The sequence below is a fragment of the Mirounga angustirostris genome, unplaced genomic scaffold, assembly GCF_029215605.1.
Source record: "Mirounga angustirostris isolate CCGP_5_RB_7025 unplaced genomic scaffold, mMirAng1.0.hap1 SCAF_4, whole genome shotgun sequence".
NCBI lineage: Eukaryota > Metazoa > Chordata > Mammalia > Carnivora > Phocidae > Mirounga > Mirounga angustirostris.
This window is the reverse complement of record NW_026991712.1, coordinates 34,172,049-34,193,057: the sequence shown is the minus strand read 5'-3', so window position 1 is coordinate 34,193,057 and position 21,009 is coordinate 34,172,049. Positions and strand designations below refer to the sequence as shown.

Here is a 21,009-nt window from a genome sequence, read left to right as displayed (position 1 = left end):
TAACATGTCCAGTCACCTGAATTTATATTTCATCTTTGGCCCTCCCTTACTGGCTAATTATGACTTTGGGCAAATTCTTTGTTCACTCTATGTCTTGGTTTCTTTAATAGGTAAAACACAGTAATTTCCTATAGTACTTTACCACTTACGCACTTTCCATACATTATCTCAGGTGAATTTTTTTAGGTTTCTTAGAATATAGGCAAAGAATTTTTACCCACATTTTACCAACTTTCCCAAGATCTCACAATTAAATCCTAGTGAAAATGGGACTCAAACACTAGTCTTCTTCTGACTTTCTACTCAGGTCACCATCAGCTGTACCTGAGAGAATATAAATAATTTCTCAAAAGGATGATAAATTGCAGATTGAATGAATGAGTAAACAAACGAAGGAATGAACTCTTAGGAGAATTTTTGTTGAAAAGTCTTTCAAGTCATCAGGTAACAGTGACTTTCTATGAGTCCTGTTTCAAAATGTATTGATACTGAGTTCGGTAGTCGGGCCACTAGATGGAAGACCTATGATTGTGATAAAGGGCTCTACTTCTAAAAATATGCATAATATTCCTGCTCGTGGCATGTGCTTCATGAGGATTCCGGTTACCATCTAGAAGTTTAATTTCAAGGCTGTGAGCTCAAGACCTTACGTAGACCCATGGGCAATCCCTGGTACTTCCCCACTTGCTCAGGTCACAAAAAACTTCCAGGACTAAGACGATACCGCATGGTTCAGTGCCCCGGACCTTCACATTGTCCCCAAGCCCACGGACACAGCCTGACCGGGTCCCACCACAGGCAGCTGGCTTCCTTTCCTTCCTGTCGCGGGGCGCTGTCCGCGAGGCTGATTTTGCCGCGAGCCTGATTTTGCCGCGAGCCCGCCCCTCCCTCGGGGCCGGGGAGGGGGGGGGAGGCTGGTCGCTGCGGCTGCGCAGAGCTGCCCTGTACAGTTCGGCGCGCGCAGCGCTGCTGAGTCACCACTCTTCCCTCCCAGCTACTGCCACCAGACCACTTGGCTTCTTTCTCAATTCAACCCGAAAGCGCCGAGCACGTTATGCAAATGAGGTGCCAGCCCCGGACCACAACCCCTTTCCTCCCTCCCCCCAAAAAGCACCCTGGGGGCTCCTTATGTAATTTAGGGATTGGCCAACACCGTGCTTGCTTCAGCAGCGCGTCTACTTTAAAAAAGGCGGCGGGGGGGTGGGGGGTGGGGGTGGGGGGAGAGGGGATTGGCCAACACAGCATGTCGTAAGCCTGAGTGAGAAAGAAGTGGAGGGAAACCTCAGGTTGGGGGCTGGTTCCCTGCTGAAAGGGCTGACCCTCAGCTGACCTGGTCAGTACGGCTCAGAGAAAAGCACTGAGTGTGTAGGACGAAGGGATCATAACGTTAGAAGCTCTTGGGCCATAATGATGATAGCTACTATTATAGTGATCTATAATGATGTTGGTGGCACTGATGTCTTTACTCTATGCCCGACCTCATGCTAATTCCTTTACGTGCTCTGTGTATATAATACACGGAAAGCCTTTAACACGGTACCTGACACAAAGTGCTCAATGAATGACAGAGTAGTAGTACATCTTACTTATCCTTAAAACCACCCCCAAATGTTTGCTAAGCCTTTGCTCTTCCATCAGGCATTTCCACAGGAAACGTTACCGAGCACGTACTATGTATCAAGTACTACGTTAGGCCCCGGGGACACATGCTCTTCCAGACATGGGTTCCAAATTAGCTTAACCACTATATTTCTGGGTGATGTTGGGCATCTCCTTAAGCTTTCTGAGCTTGAATGTGTTCAACTGTTAAATGGGTACACTAATTTCTATGTCATAGGTTATTGCTAGGATTCAAAATCCTATCCAGAGAGCTTAGCCCAGCAAGTTACTTATACAAAGAGAGGCTCCTAATATAATCTTAGCATCATTTAATATAGAACTTGTATATATCATTCTTGAAAAAGAATACTAAGAGAATCCCTTTTCAGGCTCATGCAGTAATTAGTAGGACCCGGGATTTGAGCCCTAGGCTATTTGTATTTGTAGGCTGCACAATGGGCCAATGCAATTCAAAATTTGAAATCAGGATTTCTCTGAGACACATTGGTGTATCTGGATTCCACATCTCCCCTGGACAGATGAAGTACCAATATATATGAAAAGGAGATGTTTAAAAATTGAGGAATCTGACTCAAGCATAAATGCGAATCCTTTGGAAATCTTCAGACGCTTGGCATGACATGAAGTTAAATACAACAGTAGCTCTGTTGATGAAAAAGTCAATAGCCGTAGAGCCAAACGACCCTCAATAAACCCTCCTGAAAAGCAATTTTTTGTTGTTGTTGATTACCATCCAGAGATAACATTTTTGGAAACTTTGAACAGAATTAGTTTGCAAGGATGAAACCCTCGCTCCCACCCAACACTTCTCCCCCTTTCTGTATCTTGTAGCCTGAGAACATTAAAGTTTCTGAATCTGAATGATCTGCGGTCCCAACAAAGAAACTAAAATCAGAACTGATTTGGGGAAAAGCCGTAACTTTCCGACCTCTTTGAACTCACTCTTCAGGGAATTTTTGTATGCTTGTTTATTTTCTTAATGTCTCTTAGTTATGTTTTTTTTTTTTTCTTGTTTTGGTCTTATATGTGAAATGTTCCATCTGTGTATTCATTTTCTGGATTAATTCCCTAGAATTTTGTGTACGCGAATGTTCACAGAGCAGTGTTTCTCGACTTTTTTTCCCCTCCAATCCACAGTAAGAAATATATTTTACATTTTAACCTAAATATACACATATTTACATATATATCTAAAAAGTTTCAGGGCGCCTGAGTTGCTCAGTAGGTTAAGCGTCCAACTCTTGGTTTCGGCTTGGGTCATAATCTCAGGATTGTGGGATCAAGCCCCACATTGGGCTCTGTGCTAGGAGTGGAGCCTGCTTGAGATTCTCTCTCTGCCCCCTCCCAGAAAAGGTTTCATGAAATAGTACCCATACTATAATGTATGCACTCTGATTTTTAAAATTCTATTCTTATATATTAAAAAATTGAACCAGAGGTCCATGAGAAGTAGGGGAGGGATGAATGGATGGAGTACAGAGCATTTTTAGGTCACTGAGACTATTCTGTATGATATGATAGTGATGGGCACATGACATAATGCATTTGTCAAAACCCATAGAATGTACAACACAAATAGTGAACCCTAATATAAACTATGGACTTTAGTTAATAACCATGTATCAATATTGGTTCAGCAGTTGTAACAGATTTATCTTCTGTGCAATTTTTATATTAACCAAAATATGCTCTGAAGAATGAAGTCTATTAAAAATACTTTTTTAAAAATAAAATTAAATTAAAGGTTGGTTGTAGCCTGTAATATCGATTTCACTACTCACTAATGGTTCGCCCTCCACAATTTGAAAACATGTGGCCTAGAGAGAGTGCTCTGGCTTTCTAACCGGTTCAGTCAGTCCATAGAGCTTGGCCTTAGACAAACCACATGATACTGTGTCTCACCTTTCTCATCTGAAGAATGAGGCATTTGATCAGATAAACGCCAAGATTCTTCCCAGCTCCAAAATATTGTAAGTATAAAATCTCATTTTAAAATGTCTCGGAATGAAAGAAAAGTTTATTAAGCATAAATTGTATATATATATGCTATTTAGGCCAACTCTATTTTTATAGGCATCTCATGGGCACTCTTATCTCTCCTATTTAAAATAAATAAAATGAGGGGTACCTGCATGGCTCAGTCGGTTAAGAGTAACTCTTGGTTTTGGCTCAGATCATGATCTAATGGGTAGGGAGATCAAGACGCACAGGTGGGGCTCTGTGCTCAGTGGGGGGTCTGCCTGAGATTTTCTCTCTCTCTCTCCCTCTGCCCCTCCCCCCACTCACGCATGAGCTCGCACACGCAATTTCTTTCTCTCAAATCAATCAATCAATCAATAGAATGAAAAGTTATAGTTTCTGAGCAAACTATATATAATTACATTTCTCTCTGGGTTCCTGATTCAGGAACCTGTGGAAGAAGCAAATAAAGGTCATTTGAAAATGATGCAAATGGTATTTCCTGCCCTACTACCATGGTCTGGCAAGAGCTCACCTGAGCTCAGTTCTCATTGGCTCCATTTGATGTTTGCCAAGAGCCTACTGTGGGCCAGGCCCTATGCTGGGGGGTGAGCCCCAGTTGTCCCACCTCCTGTAGCTGGGGTCAGGACATGAAATTAGGCTACCTCATCTCAGATTCTTCTTGCTTTCCTCACCCCGGGGCCACCTTGGGGAAGACAGTAAGCTGGGAAGAATGTGTGTAGGCTCCAGCTCAGGCAGACCAGGAGTGAATCCCAGTGCTCAGTGTTGCATCTCAACAGCCGTTGAACCCTAGGTAAGCTATCTAACCACCCCCTTCAGGGTTCTCAAGTGAAAATGGGGTAATAAGACCCCATCTCATAGGACTTTCTGAGGATGGAATAGGGAATGGAGCTGATATCCTGGTCCTGCACAATACTGCAAAGCAGATGAACACCTTGGAACACCTTTCCCACTTTTCACGTTTGCTCTGTACGCTTTGCACCTCACCCCCATTTTCTGCAGCCAATGATGTGATAGCCCCTTCCCAAACACCTAGTGCTTCCCCCACCCATTTGATTTATTTGCTTTATTTTCAAAGAACAGGTGACCCTAAGTGAGTGTGGAACAAATCACCTTGTGTGTTTCCCCACCTATGCCACGAAGTCCCTGTACGGGAACCCAACTGACATTGAACTTTAGAGGCAGCCTAGAGAGGGAGAAGTATATCACAATAAGGTAGCAGCTCTCTGGGAGGTGCATTTCCAGTCTTCCAGCTTGGTTTGAGTGGGACTGCTTCGAGGTTGATGCATGACTAATAATGATGATAGCATCTCAGTTCTTATTTAATGGAAGTCTATAGTAGCTGGACATGTGCTAAACAGTGTACACAAATATCTCTATGTCTCACACCCATCTTGCAAGACTAGGTTTTCCCTTTTACAGATGCAGAAATTGAGTCTCAGATTCACTTATTCAGGGGAAAAAAAATTGTTTTAAGATTGTATTTATTTGAGGGACGCCTGGGTGGCTCAGTTGGTTAAGCGGCTGCCTTCGGCCCAGGTCATAATCCCAGGGTCCTGGGATCGAGTCCCGCATCGGGCTCCCTGCTGGGCGGGAGGCCTGCTTCTCCCTCTGCCCCTGCCTCTCTCTCTCTCTCTGACTCTCATGAATAAATAAAAATAAAATAAAATAAAATAAAAGAATGCCTATAATGAAGAGGATCTCAGGCTGGAAGGTTGATCAGTGGGGAAGATATTTGGGATGGTAGTTCCTAGATGTTCCTTGAGCCTTTCCACTAAGCAGTGACATGGGCCCGAGTTTTGGGTCTATTTCCCTAAGCTCAGGGAGGCACTGCCTGACTGTGGGTGTGGGGGTAGGGCGTGATTGCTTCAGCAACAATCACAGAAGTCCCTGGGGAATAGTTACCAGGGTGAGGGTACCAGCCAAGGGAATACCCTAGAAAGAGCAGCCCCCAGCAGGGAGCCCCCCCCCCCCCCAAACACACACACTGGTAACGGGAATCCAGCAATCCCACTGATTGGCAGTGTGAGCCAAACCCACGTCGGGCCTTGCTGATGCATGGCTGGGCTGAAGAAAGAGCTCATTGAGTTGTTCATGGAAAAGAGCGGTGCACAGGAGGCCAGGGCTGGAGAATGCGGCTGCCTCAAGCACAGTGCTTGGCAGGACATCAGGGCTGAAAGGTACAGTAAAGGCCTCCCAGAATCGCTTCTCAGGGCAGGGTTTTGCGTCACAAGCTGGCCATGGCAGGGACAGAAGGGATCTCACAGGTCTGGTCTGTTTGTGATTTGCTTTTGCTGAAGGTGTCAGAGGGTGTTTGCACTGCAGCTTAGCCTTCGTGTGAAAGAGAAAACCCAGACCTGGGTGAGCCAGAGACACCTGAAGCCTGAGAGGCAAGGCCCTGCCCCAGGGCTTTGTCAGCAGCTCCCTGCTTCTTGCTTCCTAGAAGCTACCCGCAGAACCTGGAGCCAGAGGCCTTGGTGGCCAGATAACTTGGATCTAATCCTCTGATCTAATCATGGCTCCATGGCCTCTGATTGGGTTGGACAAGGTCACAGTGATAAAATGCAATTCTCTACATGCCTGGCACTGCTTTCATCACTTGGTGTCTCTTCTCACTCTTCACAGCAACTCCAGGCACTATTACTGTCCCCATTTGACAGGTGAGGAAACTGAGGCATGGGATAGTCGGGGAGTTTGCTTAAGGTCACACGGCCAGGTAGTGGTGGAGTGAGGATTTGAACCTGACCGTGTGACTCTAGGAACTGAGCGTTGGGCCGCTCTCCTACACTGATTCGTGAATTGTAACCTGGGGGTAAATGTGATGCCTCCTTCCTACGGCATTGTGATATTCAAGTGGGATAATCCGTTTACCGTGTGGCCACGGTGCCTGCATGCAAAACAGTGTGAGCTGCTGTTGGTGTCTCTGCAGGCCTGCTGCTCTGCTTCTTCTCAGCCCCCTTCAGACAACTTTCTGAGTGAACTTCACAAGACCTGCAGCTTCTGGGGCTAGGACACGTTGTCCGTCCAGCATGTGTGGAGAGGCCGGGGAGCCAAGATCAAAAACCCTGTGGGATCAGTGGGGATTCTCTGCTCACCTAAACAGTATTCCAGGACTCCTTCAAGGAGTGAGGGTTATGTTTACCCCTCCAAGCAACAAGTTTAGAGATTCTTCTATAACTTTGCTTAACTGTTAAAAAAAAAAAAATCTCCATAGCAATAACAACAACCCTCCTGGTTTTGTTTTTTCTGGGCTCACATGCACACACGGGAAAACAAAGAGAACAGATCAAGTAGCACCACTTATGTCCAAGGCTCCCGTGTATAAGGGAAGGACAGCTTTTTCCTTCTTGGGCAGGGGCAGCTTTGTAGAAGCGGGGGTGGGATGGGGTGGGGGTGGGTTTCCCACCATCCTGGTACCTCCCTCCAATTCCAAAGCGGAGGTGAAACTGAGGGGCCCAAGAGAAGCCCCAGGGAGACTCCAGGTCTGGCTTCCCTGCATACCAAAGGGATTCTTGCATCTCCTCTCAAGGGAGGCGACCCCTTGATGCAGCTCAGCCCTTCTGTGGGGAGAAGTTCCTGCTCACCCACCTCATCAAGAAGGAACCTAGGAGCTTGTAGATGAGACTCTGGGGTTCCTTTTTTGATTTTTGTTTCCTTTTCCAGTCCTTTGGGGCTCAGATGTGTGTTGTCTGCTCAGGCCCAGGGACCTCATCTGCTCACACTTACCCATGGGGTTTTAGCCACTCCGGTGTTCACGTCAGCACTCCAGAACACTCCGGGTGCTCCAGACCCCCGTGGGAGGGACGGAGCAGAGAGGGCTGGGACAAGGGGGCCACTTCTGAGATCGCCCCAAGAGACCTGCCAAGAGTTGGTGGGCGTGAGGATTAAAGACAAGAAAAGAGTCTATAAGCCAGTGACTCAAGACTTCTCTGGCTGTTTCGGGACAGCTCTGTTCAGAGGCACTGGCTACTAGAGGATTCTGTGCAAGATTTGAAAATTGTGCCACCGTTTGCGGGTCCCATCATCTCGACTTCCATTTTCAAGCTCTGCAGGGACTGATAGAGCTGATGTGCTTTCCCTCCAGAAGTGTCCACAGAGGAGAAGAAGGAACTAGGAAAGATGAGGGGAAAGGGAGAGGAGGAGAAAAACCAATTGCAAGGATTCTCTTAGGAGATTTTTCAGGGAAAGTTAATCTGCACCCCCCCAAAAATCACAAGTTTTGTCTTTAGAGCAGATAATGTTATCTGTGTGTGTATAATTACAGCCCCACTTAGAAATGCCACAGGGAGGGCGCCTGGGTGGCTCAGTTGGTTAAGCGACTGCCTTCGGCTCAGGTCATGATCCTGGAGTCCCAGAATCGAGTCCTGCATCGGGCTCCCTGCTCAGCAGGGAGTCTGCTTCTCCCTCTGACCCTCCCCCATCTCGTTCTCTCTCTTCCATTCTCTCTCTCAAATAAATAAATAAAATCTTTTAAAAAAAAGTGCATTTCTGCCAATTTGTTAAAAAAAAAAAAAGAAGAAATGCCACAGGGAACTTTGTGTTTGCCTAGATCCCCCGTTTCCCTTTCATTCACCCTAAAGCTCTAGTCTGGACTGCACAAAGGCAGCAGGGAAGGACTACGGAGTCTCTACAGCCACTTCAGGTTTCTTTCACGAAGCCAGGAGGATGGAACCTGATACTTCCTGGTAGGAAGAAGGACCTCTGGGGGGCTTTTGGGGCCCCAAGGGCGGCAGCCCCAGGGAACTCCAGAATGATCTGGTTCCCTGAAATGCCTGTCTTAGAAGCTTGCTTTCAGCAAAGAAAGGCTGGATTTGGCCAAGAGATAAGCAGGGGCACGTTTGACCTTTCTGTGTCCTTCATTTGATTATTAATATAACTAGACAAGAAGGGAGGAGACTGACCTCAAAGAGATAAAGACTGTTTTCCTTTGAGCTAAAGGACCCAAGATCTCTGTGTTTTGTTTCTCTCTGGAAGACACTCTCTGGAAGAGCTCATTCCAGCCCTGGAGAAGGTCACGCATACTGGCACTCCTTGTCGTAGTAACTTTCTGTGAACTCCCTTTGGAAGACAAGATCCTGCTTAATATTGGCCAAAGACACCTGGGTTTGTTGTTGTTTGTTTTGTTTTGTTTTGCAAGAGTGGGTTTAACAAGCACTTTAGAGTCTGGTTACCCTGGTGCCAAAAACAAATCCTAGTACCTCCCGCTTCTGGCTCAATTGTCCCCAGCCCTTGCATGTCATCCAGTTAGAACACAGAGAACAAGAGAGGGACTGACTTCCCCCTTCCTGTGGGTGGGTTCCATTAGAGTTTTTCCCAGATCAGCCAACAACAGAGCCCAGCATCTGGGACCCTACCGCATGCGCGCAAGCACACTGTCCTCACTCCCACCCCCCATTCAAATTACTTCACAAAACAGCCACAATTAGCTGCCTGGGGCAAGTGGGGCCCCACAATCTGGACAGCTGGAATAGTTTGGCACAAACTGTTTTATAATTTCATTTCTTTTTATGTCTATTTTTTTTGGTTTGTAATTTTAGATACACCTGCACCCCACTCAGATTTCAACACATTCGTAATTATCTTCCTCCTAAAACCTGGAGCCCAGGAAGAAGGAGGGAGCAGGGAGGGGTAGGGAGTCAGAAGAGCAGCTGCAGGGCCTAGCTGTGCTTGCCTCTGCGGGCTAATAATAGCTCCCACTTATGTGGCACCAGCCATGCCAGGGATGCACTAAGCACGGCTCACTTGTCTCCTGTAATCCTCACGGCAGCTCTGGAAGGCGCAGGTGGTCCCCATTTTGATGATGGGGAAACTAAGGCTCTAAGAGATGGAGTGATCCGCCTCAACTCATGTAGCCAGGAAGTCCTGAAAGCAGGTTTGAACTGTCCCGATTCCGCACTTTTAAGCATCGGGCTGTACGCCTCCTTCAAGCGGCTGAATTTAACAGGAGTGGTGCCAGGAAATGCCGGTTGAGCCAGGAAGGGAGCCATTGCCAAAATGCCAAACCGAGAGGAGTTTGAAACCTGAGAATTGGCAGTTCACTCCTGGGAAACCACAGGGCCAGTGGAGGTGTTTCTGGGACACCAAGTGGGGACACCCACGGCAGCGCCTGCATGCCTCACTAGAAGCCCACCCTCGGCCTGATACTAACCCACTTTGCAAACTGCAGAGGTATAGAGAGCCATGGGAAGGGTTTACAATTTATTTTAATGTAATTTCACAGCTAAGGGCTGGTGGAAAAAAAAAATAATGAAGCTGATGTTGCTTAAGTCATATGCAAGTATAAACTGGTCTTCTTCCAAGAGATTCTGAATGAGATGAATGCCCCTTCCCTGGATACTTCCCAATAGCTAGCCCCCCAAAAAGCCCCGGGGAGCCTTCTTCATCCTTCTTCACCTCAGCTTCCTAGCCCCACCCCACTGGCTGCAGGTGTCTCTGTGTGATAACGAGGGTGTCCACTCCAGTGAGTGCCAACACCAAGGCAAGGCACCAAGCTATCTTCTCCTTCACCACCCAGCCTAACGTGCTGCTTGGTGGGCCTGGGGTCACCCTCTCCGTCTGTCTGTCTTTGATAGGCACATTCCTCTTCCATTACCTGTGTTTGTGTGCTGGTTGATGAATCCAGAGCGTTACATGTATTTTTTTTTTTTTTTAAAGATTTCATTTATTTGACAGAGAGGGAACACAAGTAGGGGGAGTGGGAGAGGGAGAAGCAGGCTTCCCGCTGAGCAGGGAGCCCGATGTGGGACTCGATCCCAGGACCCTGGGATCATGACCTGGGCCGAAGGCAGACGCTTAACAACTGAGCCACCCAGGCGCCCCCAGAGCGTTACATGCATTTTTAAGAGAATGCTTACTCTATGCCAGGCACTGTTCTGAGTCCTATATATGTATCAGTTGGCGTCAAGTGGGCAGCACTATTGTCTCCATTTTACAGGTGGTAATAGTTGAGGCCCTGAGAGGTTCAGCTCCTCGCCCGTGTCACACACGTGGCAGAGCCAGGGTCGGAATCAAGGCCTCCTGACTCTAGTACTCACACCCTTAGCTGCTCTGCGTGGTGCCCTCGGCCCGAGCCAGGTGTTCATTCATGCGTCTCTTCCTGGGCGCCCCACTGGCCCTTGGCTGCAATAGTGCAAGATACCACATTCCCAGGTGAATGCCGTGGTATTTGGGGTAGTCCAGGGAAATATCACAGGGTGTTGTCAGTGCTCTCTGAGTGATTCCCCTTCCCCTGGGACAAACGCTTCTCCTGCGGGCACTATGACTCAGTTTCTAATGTTATTGACTATGATGCTGGACACCATTGGCCGCATCATTACCTATTCGTAGAACATGCAGTCAGCCATCCGGGAAAGACACACAGGAGAACATCAGAGGAGGAACAATGTGTGGGGTCACTCACGGGAATGTGCCAATTGCAGAACTTAAGAGGCACCTTGGATGCAGTGAGGATAATAATAGCTAATGCTTATGAAGCCCTCACAACGTGCCATCCCTGGTCTAAGCACATTCCAGGAAGTATCTCATTTAATCCTCGCCGCCGCCCTCTGATGTGGATCCTATTATTATCCCCCTTTGGCAGATGAAAAAAATGAGACACAGAGAAGTGATTTCCCAAGATCACAGGGCTCGTAAAAAGGGGATCCAGCATTCAAACGCGGCCAGTGGCTTCCAAGACGGAGCTTAAACATGGCGCTACACCTGATGCCCCTTTCTTAACCGCAGCTCTGTTTGGGGGAGATGGGGACTTTCACCCATCTTATAATAGCTGCATTGTCAGCCTTGAATGAATGAGGCCCCAGAAACAAAGTGAAAAGAAAGCCTGACCTAAAATAACATGTGACTCCCAGTTGGGGAACAGGGTTGGGAGGGGAGAAGTTGGGGCAGGATATCCCCAGGTGGGCACCGGGAGGAGGAATCAGAAGAGGCTTTCTTAGTCAACATCTGAGGCAGCAGGGGAAATGGGAAGGGACAACCCTGGGGTCTTTCCCTTGACCGTCTGAGTTCTGGTCATCCTTGCCCTCCTGCCTTGGCCTCACTGGGCTCTCATTCTTGCCACCTATCGCTGTTGGTTGCTTGCCCCCATTTCTTAGGTGCTGACAGGAAGGGATTGAATCTCCCAGCTGGCAAGTTTTCATTTTAGCATTCAGAAGGCTGGGCACCACTTTGGTGGCTACTGATTATAACATTACTGCTTTCTTTTGAATGGAGTTTAAAAATTATCTCTGCAAATCATATATCTGATAAGGGATTAATATCCAGAATATATAAGGAACTCCTACAACTCAACAAGAAAAAAAATGACCTCACTAAAACATGAGGCAAGAAGGCATGTGGGTGGCTCAGTCAGTTAAGCGTCTGCGTTGGCTCAGGTCATGATCCCGGGGTCCTGGGATCGAGCCCCACATATGTCCGGCTCCCTGCTCAGTAGGGAGTCTGCTTCCCCCTCTTCCTCTGCCGCTCCTCCCCACTCATGCTCTCTCTCTCAAATAAATAAATAAAAATCTTAAAAACAAAAAACAAAAAACATGAAGCAAGGACTTGAACAGACATTTCTCCAAAGAAGATCTACAAATGGCCAGTAAGCACATGAAAAAGCTGCTCATCATTACTAGTCATTAGTGAAATGTAAATTGAAACTACAAAACCCATTAGGAAGGCTATTACCAAAAAAAAAAAAAAGGGAAACAAATGTTGGTAAGGGTGCAGAGAAAGTGGAACTCTTGTGTATTGTTCATGGGAATGTGAACTGGTGGAGCTGCCGTAGGTATATACCCCAAAAGAATGAACAGCAAGGACTCAGATACTCATACACCATTGTTCATAGCAGCATTATTCACAATAGCCAAAAGGTGGAAGCCACCCAAATGTCTATCAGTGGGTGAACAGAGGAACAGAATGTGGTATATCCATACAATGACATATTATTCAGCCATAAAAAGGAATGACAGTCTGGTACCTGCTACAACGGGGATGAACGTTGAAAATACTATGCTAAGTGAAATAAGCCAAACACAAAAGGACAAATACTGTATGACTGCACTTGTAGGAGGTACCTAGAAGAGGCAAATTCATCGAGAGAGGAAGTAGAATAGAGGTTATCAGGAACTGGAGGGGGGCGGAATGAGACATTTAGTAGAGACAAAGCTTCTGTTTAGGATAATGAGCAAATTGTGGAAATGGACAGTGGCTATGCAACATTGTAAATGTACTTAATGCCATTGAAGTTTACTCCCTAAGTGGTTACAATGGTAAATTCTGTATATTTTACCAGAGTGAAAAAAAAATCACAAAAAAGTGTTATGCAAAAAGTTCTGTGGAGTTTAGTCTTTGAGCAGCTTATAATTCCATTAACATTCACCTCACCTACCCTACAGAGAGGGGTACCATGTGAAAACCACACTTGGCGCTCTAAGCTGGAACTAAAAACACCCCTACTCTACTCCTTGGAGTTCCCCCAAAGTGAATCTGTCCACACATGGTTGCTATTGGACCCTACCTGTTGCTACAGTATCACTATGCTGTTACTAAGGAATGTGACATGTCCTGACTTCCAAAGCATTCACGTGGTGCAGAAAACCACTCTGTGCTCCTTGGTATCAGGCCACATCTCCTTCAAGTACTTAATCATTAAGGGAAAAAAAAAAGTGAGCTAAGGATTTATCTGGCTACAATTTAAACTCCAGCCATTGTTTAGTCAGGGACAGAGCCAATTGTAGTGTTTAAACTTCATTATTATTTAGACAGGGACAGAGCCAAGTTTACAGAATTCTGCAAGGCAAGCTTAACCTTAGGGTACCTTCAGCAGTTGCTCTCTGTAGCCAACCCTGAGGATTTCATTTGGAGCAAACCGTTCATCCATTTCCAACCCAATTTTCTTCTATGTATTGGAAGTATAAAGATGAATAGAAAAGTACAGCATAGGGAAGATATTCAATAATATTGTAATAACATTGTATGGTGGGGGCACCTGGCTGGCTCAGTCAGGAGAGCATGCAACTCTCAAACTCGGGGTTGTCCATTTGAGCCCCATGTTGGGTGTAAACATTACTTAAAATCTTTGAAAAATGTATAATGTTGTGGGATGCCTGGGTGGCTCAGACAGTTGAGCATCTGCCTTTGGCTCAGGTCATGATCCCAGGGTCCCGGGATCGAGCCCCACATTGGGCTCCCTGCTCGGCGGGGAGCCTGCTTCTCCCTCTCCCTCTGCCTGCCGCTCCCCCTGCTTGTACTCTCTCTCTCTCTCTCTCTGACAAATACATAAAATCTTTAAAAAAAAAAAATATATATATATATATAATGTTATATGGTGACAGATAGTAACTACACTTATCACGGTGAGCATTGAGTAATGTGTAGAACTGTCAAATCACTATGTTGTACCCCTGAAACTAGTATAACATTGTGTGTAAACTATACTTCAATAATAAAAAAAATTTAAGATGAATAAGGCATGACTCCTGCTCTTATGAGGCTGGGAGTCTAATAAAACTGTAGAAATAGTGCTAAAAGTTAATGGGCGTGTGTCCAAAGTGTTGTGGGGTGACGGGTCAGGGTTGGGGGTGGAAGAGGGGACCCCATGGATCACAGAGAAGATGGTATTTGAGCCAAATCCGGACGAAGGAATGGAGCTTTCCAGGGTGACAAAACACGAGGGGGGACTTCAGAGTGAAGGAATGGCATGTGCAAAGCCACAAAACACAGCCAGATGGGCCATTCAGAAAACCACCAGCAGGCACGTGTGGGTAGAGCAAGGTGAGGGGGAGAGTGGCAAGATCCTGGAAGGATGTGGAAGGAATTTCGAGGTTATCATATGCTCAGTGGGCAACCACAAAGGACTTTAAGCATGGAGGGAGCCTGGAGGGGTGCAATCAGGTTTTCATTTCCAAAAAGAAATGTAAAGTTTGGGGGATGGACCTGAGGGATTAGAAGCTTGGCACAAGGAGGCCAGTTGGAAGGCTGTCAGAGTAATGAAGGTGAGAGAGAAAGCAAGCCCAGATTGAAGAGCAAGTTCAGAGGTAGCAGAGACAAGATAATAACTATAACTATTTTAATAGATGGAGGTCCAAAATGAGGCCACATTTTTCTTTGCATCTTGGACTTCTATTATATCGAGATGGAGCCTGGCATAGGAACTAGGTCTGTAACTGCTACACCCCCTCCTTCCTCTTCTCACCCTGGCTCAACCTCCCTCAATCATCTGGTTTTTATTTACTGCTTTTAATTTATTCTATTTTATTTTTTTTTTACTCAGTTTCACAGATGCTTCAAAAATCAAGAAAGTAGAAGAAGACCATGAAGTCTCACCTGTTCCCCATGCACTCAATTCTCCCCCAACCCACAAAAGGTAACCACGTTTCTAGTTCCTTAGGTATCCTTCCAGAGACATTTTTAAATGTATATCCGAGAAAACAGGATGATACTTTCTTCCCTTTCTCATCTTATTTCTTTTCCTTCTTGAGGTTCCTTCTCAGGGTAAGTTTAAGAAATCCTAAGGGAGCTCATTCAGTCTTAAGGAGTCAGTCCTGGCTATGATTATATCTACTGATAAGCCCTTCTCCTCTGCAGCACCTGAAGGTATAAGAGCCCCAAGGCAGAAAGGCATCCAGCAGGGCGAGGCCTTATCTCATCAGGAGGCCCCTTCCATTCCTGGACCTACTGCAATAATTGAGGGATGCATGCTGGTCAGCACCGGGCAGTCGAGGTGAGACCATGACCACAGTGGGAAGCACAGGCTTCACTGAGGACCCACGGTCTCAGGCTGCGGACAGAGGAGCCCTGCATTATGCTTGGATATGACTGCTCCACAGCCAAGGGGACCCACATTCTCAGTGACCGTTAGCCATTTTCCCTGGGCTCACCCGTGAGGTCAAGTGGCTAGACCACAGGGGACCAGCTCTGGGCACTGCTCCCACAGTTAGCTTTCCAAAAGAGAACCCCTACTCAGGGGCACTGCTGGCTGTTCTTTCCTGCCAGCCGACCTCAGCCCAAGCCACCTCGGGCTGCACCCTGAGTCCAGCAAGGATATCACATTTACTTTGAAAGTAAAAGAAGAGGCTGGGGGCACCTGGGTGGCTCAGTCAGTTAAGTGTCCAGCTCTTGATTTTGGCTCTGCTGGGCTTGGGACCTGCTTAAGATTCTCCCTCTCCCTCTGCCCCTCCCCCTGAAATAAAGAGGAGGCTATAAGTCTTACTGTTTCCTTCCAGAAAGTTCTTGCAGGTTGCAAGGAGGAGCACCACTTGAAAGGAGCACCACCTCATTTCACACACAAAAGCAGCTCAGCCCCAAGGACTTAGGGACACGAGAGGTTTTTGATTTCACATGCTTGGGGCTGAGTTCTTTTCAGAGTATAAAGTGGGTAAGTTTGTGATCATAAAGGAGGAAGACTGAGTTTGGGGAGGGCCAGGGAGGTGAAATCAGTTCTGAACATGTTGGGTTTATCCCTGTGACCTCTCAGCCTCCTATTATAAACATAAATCCTGGCTTTAATGGGGTTTCAAAGCTGCCCACCTGCAAATTTTCTCAAGTCTATACCTTTCATGGTTAACTTTAAGCTTCTCCTGGATTTTCTTAACTAAGAAAGTCATATTCTGGAACTTATTTATACAGGATGTGCAAAACAATACACTGTACAATGCTCACGGGATACAACTTGATACCCACCAAATATAAGAGAGTTTTAGTAATTTTACACAGATATTTAAATGCCAGTGAGAAGGGCACAGCTGTGTAGAGCATGAACTCAGACCTACCAGAGGCTACTGTCATGCCACATATATAATCAGCATTCAGTAACTCAGCTTCAGTATTACTAAGAGCTAACACTTGTAAGTACTTACTAGGTGCCAGAAATTGGTCTCATCATTTTACATACCCTGTCCCTAGGAGGAAGGTATTATTACTGCAGCTGTTTTTGCTGTTAACTGTATTTTGCACAATTGACAGATGAGAAAACGGAGGCCAGTAGCAGTTAAGTGACTTGCTTTTCATCAGTTACTCTGTTAGGATGTCAGTTCGGCTGCTAACAACGCCCAAAGTAACAATGGCTTAGACAAGATAGAAGTTTAATTCTCTCTTATGTTAGTCTCATCATGAGCAGTCCAGGGCTGAGAAGGCAGCTCGACCTTGTCGGGGCGGCAGACTTCTTTCATGTAGCTCTGCCTTCCTTAGGGGCCATGTGATTCCGCTTTGTCAAGGAGGGAGCAACATCTCTTCCCTATTTGCAACAGAGGAAGAAAGGAAAAGGAGGATCCAGCCCGCCCCTTTAAGGGCGTGACCTGAGGTTGTGTTCAGATCCCATTGGCCAGAATGTCATCACATGACCATGCATAGTTGCAAAGCACGCTAGGAAATGTAGTATTCTTTTTTTTTTTAAAAGATTTTATTTATTTATTTGAGAGAGAGAGAATGAGAGACAGAGAGCACGAGAGGGAGGAGGGCAGAGGGAGAAGCAGACCCCCTGCTGAGCAGGGAGCCCGATGCGGGACTCAATCCCGGGACTCCAGGATCATGACCTGAGCCGAAGGCAGTCGCTTAACCAACTGAGCCACCCAGGCGCCCAGTAGTAGTTATTCTTGAAGGTCACATGTCCAGTTAAAATTCAGGGGAAAGGGGGAGAATAGATACTGGAGGACAAATAGTGATCTCTACCACAGTCAGAAGTAGAACTGGGATTTAATCCCAGCATTTTGACTTCCAAGCCAGAACTCTTAACCATTATGCTCATCATACTGTTGTCCAAGAAAAATTACATGAGGGTCAGGAGTTGGTTTGGTCTGAGACTTTTTTTTTTTAATAGATTGAAAAGTCCTACCTTTATTGAAAATTTCATAGCATTGATCAGATATTCCTTTCTTTAATTTAATTTTATTATGTTAGTCACCATACAATACATCATTAGTTTTTGATGTAGTGATCCATGATTCATTGTTTTTGTATAACACCCAGTGCTCCATGCATGTCCGCAATAGCCAAACTGTGGAAAGAGCCGAGATGCCCTTCAACAGATGAATGGATAGAGACTTTTTAAAAAATATCCTGCTTTGTGTATGTGCATGAGGATGCACAAGTGTGAATGATACTGCTTGTAACTCTTCCAGTGAAAACGTTTTTCAATATGGTGTCCACTGAAGGGGAGTCAGGTAATGTTTCCTTTCACTCTGTCCTTATAGACTTTCCATTGTTAGTTTCCTTCCTTCCTTCCTTCCTTCCTCCCTCCGTCTTCCTTCCTTCCTCTCTCTCACTTTCTTTCTTGGCATTTGCCAAATGCCTCACACTCTGTGATGCTTGGTATATTATGCCATCATCAGTTTAATGATTTTCTCTGCCACTGTAGGATTGGGCTTAGAAATCACTCTCCACAAATGAAAATTCCCAATCTTTCATTAGCAAGTGGGGCAAGCTAGGGTAATTTTTAAAAATACTTAGATAGTGTGGGAACTTTCAAAATTAAGATATGTCAAACCTCATGAATTTGCCACAATTCTATAATTTTCATTAAAAGACCAGTTTTATTCATTCCCAAGTGCTCTATTTTAGGATTACCTTAGCAGGTACTATTGAAATCAGGAAGCTTCATAATGGCCCATGCATGTCTAACTGCACTCCGATGCCTCTTTGTTTTCTCACCCCCGGTAAAAGCAACTTTGTCTGAACCTCTCAGGACACTTGAGGCATGTTTTACAAAACCAATTTTAAGTAAGTATTAATTCAATGGAGCCTTCCTGGTGTGGCTCTTTCAGCTGTGCAGAATGCCACAGCAATGAGGAAATTGTTTGTTTCAGAGCAGGAGATGCCGATGCAATGACAGACACTTTCATAAGTCATGTAGCTGGTGGCTGTTCAATCTACATTTCCTGACATTCATAATGGCCCGTTAGCCACTGGACGTGAGCAGTTAGTTAATACTCGGGACTTCATTTTCATAGTGTGTTTAACAATACAGAGTGCTTTTAAATAATTATTTCATCTAATCTTAACAATAACTCCATGAGATCGGCAGGGACATCTTGGCAACATAAGAACATCCTAAACGTCATTCTCACAAGACAAAGGCCTACTCTTCCTACTTTAGAACACGGGTACTCCCCAGTAAGTAGAAAGCACACTTAAATTATATTTTTCTTTCTTTCTTTCTTTCTTTCTTTCTTTCTTTCTTTCTTTCTTTCTTTCTTTCTTTCTTTCTTTCTTTCTTTCTTTCTCTCTTTCTTTCTCTCTTTCTTCCGGTGGAGATGCTGGGGATCAAACCTGGGTCCTCATACAATTAAATTATGTTATTTTCAACAAATATTCATTGAGCCCATCCTGTGGGCCAGGGTGCTATGAAATGTTGGGATGCCACAGATGAACAAGATGCAGTTGCTTCTCTCAAGGAATTCCACCTGTCAGAGGAGAGACGAGAACACCACTCTCTATCATCTGATGCTAAAAGTGCCATAATCCATGTCTTCTGGGGAAGGAGGGTGGGGGAGAGAAGGATTCAGAGAATCGGAGGGGACGTTTTTGCTGAAGTGTAAGTAGGGTTCTGCCTGGCAAGGAAGTGTAGGGAGGACATTCTAGGGAGTGGCCACAGCATGTGTGGGGGACAGAGGCATGGACTATGTGATTTCAGGAAATGGAGAGAAGTGGGTGGCTAGAGCATGGGGGTGGGAGGAGGGATGCATTTGGTTAGGTATATGGTGGAGGGCCTTGTTTACCAGAACTACCTGGTCTGGATTAGTCCTGCAAATCCAGAAGGTGGTAAAGAGTAGATCTAGTTGGGTGTAAGTCCAGACTCCAAGGGCTTGCTGACTTGGGGAAGTTATTTAACCATCAGCTGTAAAATGGAGGTGATACTCATACTTATGGGTTAGTTTTGAGTATTAATGACTTGGGTATGTTAAAGTGCTTAGCACATAGTAAGTGTTGAATAACTGTTAACTACCATCCAGCTAGTATTTCCTTACCTTTTTTGAATCAGACTTCCTTGAGAATGGATGAATCATCTCCCTACACACAATATTTTGGGTGTAATTTAATGGAGTTCACAGATCCCCTGAAACCGGATCCTGAGTTTAAAATCCTGCTATAAGATATAGGGAGTCATCTGAAGTTTTAAAACAGAAGAGAGATGATTTTTTTTAGAGGGAAATACTAGATATTAGAGAGGGGAACCATCTGTGGTTCACAAATCTGACTGCATACTATAATCAGCTGTGGAGCTTTTTAGAAATACCACTGCTTAAACTTCACCCCTCAGACATTCTGGTTTAATTAGTCTAGGTGGGCCTGGGTGTCAGGATTTTTAAAATCTTCCAGGTGATTCTAATGTGTAGCCAGCTTTGAGAACCACGGGGTTAGGCTACCATTGGTCAGCTGGAGAAAAGGAAATAACAGCAGAGTAGGAACAGAAAAGAATAAAGAAGGAAGATTCCAGAAACATTTTGGAGATAGAATCTACAAGGCTGGGTGACCAATTAGATGTAGTGGGAAAGGAGGGTGTGAGGTCACTTCACGAACACAGACAGAAGGGGAAGAGGTGTTAGTGTTCTGTTTATTGCTTATTGCCTTTTCTTTAATATGTAGGAGATCGGCGTGAGCCAGGGGGGAAAAAAAAATGGACTTACTATACGTTCTTAAGTGCAAACTGTGGCTCTAGTTTTTTTTTTTTTAAGATTTTATTTATTTATTTGACAGAGAGAGAGATAGCGAGAGCAGGAACACAAGCAGGGGGAGTGGGAGAGGGAGAAACAGGCTTCCCACTCCTCCAAGCAGGGAGCCCGATGTGGGACTCGATCCCAAGACCCTGGGATCATGACCTGGGCCGAAGGCAGATGCTTAACGACTGAGCCACCCAGGCGCCCTGTGGCTCTAGGTTTTGCTTTGGATATCTCTGACATGCCTGGGGAACATGGAAATGTCAAACAGGCAGCTACAAATACCAGTGTCATCAGTCATCAGTTCATGGCCAAGTGATTATGGAAAGGTATGGCTGAGATCATCCAGGAGAGGGCAGAGAAGGAGACCAGACCACCAGTGGTGGGACTCAGAGGGTCCTGGACTCCAAGGCCACACTGGGGGAGAGGAAAGCATTTGTATGGAATGGTAGAGGCGAGAGTTTCCAGAAGGAGGGGGTGGTCATTGTGTGAAATGCCGCACAGACACTGCTGAGCCAAGGACCTAAAGGAGCAGGCCCTGTGTTTGAGAGGAGGTGGCCGTGGCTTCGGAGACAGTGGCAGGGACAGAAGCCAAATTCCAGGGGGTGCAGACGAGAAAGAAAGTGAGGAAGCATGAGCATCGGTGTAGGAAGTTTGGGGTAAAAGCAATGAAAGCAGTAGCTGCAGGGGAGGAAGGGTGGAGGAACAGAGCTTTATTTTAGGTTGGAGTGGCATTATTGTAGTCTGAGGGGAAGGAGCCAGGCCAGAGGAAGCCATC

At 45.8% G+C, this 21,009-nt stretch overlaps 1 long non-coding RNA gene across 1 annotated transcript in view; it reads left to right on the top strand.

The window, feature by feature from the left end:
* Positions 1-18,483: 18,483 nt before the first annotated feature.
* Positions 18,484-21,009, top strand: part of LOC135363962 (uncharacterized) — a 42,130-nt gene continuing 39,604 nt past the window's right edge. The window contains exon 1 of the long non-coding RNA XR_010410405.1: positions 18,484-18,687. This is a non-coding gene — a long non-coding RNA (uncharacterized LOC135363962). The remainder of the gene's footprint in view (positions 18,688-21,009) is intronic.